Source organism: Tachypleus tridentatus, chromosome 5 (genome assembly GCF_004210375.1).
Source record: "Tachypleus tridentatus isolate NWPU-2018 chromosome 5, ASM421037v1, whole genome shotgun sequence".
Taxonomy (NCBI): domain Eukaryota; kingdom Metazoa; phylum Arthropoda; class Merostomata; order Xiphosura; family Limulidae; genus Tachypleus; species Tachypleus tridentatus.
This window is the reverse complement of record NC_134829.1, coordinates 25,252,831-25,255,623: the sequence shown is the minus strand read 5'-3', so window position 1 is coordinate 25,255,623 and position 2,793 is coordinate 25,252,831.

Genomic DNA, 2,793 nt, shown 5'->3' with positions numbered 1-2,793 from the left:
ACTGAGATTCGTACCGCGACCCTTAGATTACGAGCCGAGCGTCTTAACCACCTGGCTATGCCGGGCGTGAAACGGATTGAATGTTTTTGTGAGAAAGAAAGAAAGGACATCGTAAGTGTAGTTCCATAATGCATTTAAATCACAAAGTTGTAATTATTTAGATTTTCCCTGAATAATGTTTCGATTTTGTTCTATATCACAATGTCTTAATCATCTTTTCGGTACTAAAAAGGATGAACTGAAGGTGGCTAGAAGTTTTATTCTAAACATCAACGCTTATTTCTTTGTTAATCAACAACATTGCTCCGTGGACTATCTGTGCCCGCTGCGGAGACAGAACTATGATTTTTATCATTATAGAGTCAGAGGCTTATCTCTGAGCCACCAGAAGGAGCTTAAAAAGATTTATCTTTGATGCGCAACCCATGAGTTGCAACTCATAGGATTGGAAAGGTCTTTGAACGACATCAAATCTTAATGGTTTAGTGGGTTTTTTTGTTTTTGCAAGTATGACATCTTAGTAAACCAGGACATAATGCATCACTGTGGAAAACAAATAACAAATATTGAAACTTTCAAAATTTTGGTGCAAAATAAGGAAGTTGTGCATCTTTAAGTATAGCAATATATACACTATTCTTCAAATAGAAAGGAAAACACAGATGTTAAAGTTTCAAAACAGTATGTAAAATCACCAAGACGTCACACTAGTTGCTCAACATCTAGAGATATAAATTAGAGTAATGTATCTTCCTTTGTGTTCTAATCCGAAAAAAATAATCAAAATTATATATTTGTTAACCGCCAAGTGTCAATGCGGTAAGAAATACTTTATAAAGGTACAGAATGTGGTTGGATGTTTTGAACTTGTAGAAAGTTGGGAATGACGTACTGCTACAGACATTTTCAGTGCGTATGTTGTTACCTCTGTAAAAAGTTGGGAATGACGCACTGCTACAGACATTTTCAGTGCGTATGTTGTTACCTCTGTAAAAAATTGGGAAGGATGCACTGCTACAGACATTTTTAGTGTATATGTTGTTACCTCTGTAAAAAATTGGGAAAGATGCACTGCTAAAGACATTTTTAGTGTATATGTTGTTACCTCTGTAAAAAATTGGGAAAGACGCACTGCTAAAGACATTTTTAGTGTATATGTTGTTACCTCTGTAAAAAATTGGGAAAGATGCACTGCTAAAGACATTTTTAGTGTATATGTTGTTACCTCTGTAAAAAATTGGGAAGGATGCACTGCTACAGACATTTTTAGTGTATATGTTGTTACCTCTGTAAAAAATTGGGAAAGATGCACTGCTAAAGACATTTTTAGTGTATATGTTGTTACCTCTGTAAAAAATTGGGAAAGACGCACTGCTACAGACATTTTCAGTGCGTATGTTGTTACCCCTGTAAAAAAAAACTTTCGACCTGTAAATATCGTGTTTTAGAATAAATTCAGTTTGTTCAATGAAAATTAATACATATATATATAGGATTTGTCTGAAATGAAATAAAAAAAATTAAATACCAATATCCAAAAACGCGTTTTTCTGTTAGTAATTAAAGTTTTAATCTTAAGGGCGAGTGGCTAAGCGCATCACAAAATAACTTTCTTCAGTTTCTATTCAGAAAAGCGTGGGCGCTTATGACGTCTTTCGTAACACCTTTCATAATATGTGAAAGAATCGATTAGATCTGACGTAACTATTTTTAGTTCAAAACAACACGATAACAACATCTCTCGAGCGTAAGCGTAGGCGACGTTCCGAAACCCTTCATTTAACGAAACCCTTAATATGATAAGAAAAACTTGTAAAATTTTCATGCTCTGAAATACGTCATTATTTTATCTTGTTAATTAGTGATTTTTTTTAAACGTAAGTGTCTCAATTATTACAACGTAAGTAAAACAAAGAAGGCAATGTTTTTGTTACTATCAAATATCAGGATAAAACCGTAGAAACTTCTATATTTATAAGTTACTGCATATAATAAAAGACAAATTATTTATAGTTGATCTATTCGTCAGCCAAATAAATACCAAAACTGAAATTGGATAATATTTTACGATTATCATTTGTTCATTCAGTGGAGACGGTTAATGAATCAGTTTCAGTGATATCACTATTTACAATCTGTGGATTGTTGTTGCTGTTGTTTTGAATTAAGCACAAAGCTACACAATGAGCTATCGGTGCTCTGCCCACCACGGGTATCGAAACCCGGGTTTTAGCGTTGGAAGTCCACAGACATACCGCTGAGCCACTGGAGGGCCAATCTGTGGAACATGAACCTTATGATAACACTATGTAACAAACCTTTTACTTTTTCTTGTTCCTGGACAGAAAGTGTTATTTTCCAATTGCTTATGCCTAAAGTAAATGGAAAAGACATATTTTTCTCTTCAAATGTTTTTGTTTTTTTTACCCGGGAGCGTATAACAAAAACATGATGGGAGACTATATTTAGGGGCTGATACGTGAAAGTGATTTACATTACATTCGCAAATCTCGAAAAACTACTCACTTCTAAACATTTTTGTATAACTTTAGTATAAATACATGTAAATCTTGATTCATATGTTGTTTTATTCAGGTCTTATGTAAATGAAAATGTGCAAATTTGCCTGTTTTTACAGGTCACAAAAGCAAAGTTTAAAGGAAATAATGGCCATTTTATGTACTTTTATAACACAAGCAATTAAGAAATAACACATACTACCCAGGAACAAAATTTGTGTTACATAGTGTAATATATTACCATTTAAACCTGTGGAACATGAATACTCTGACA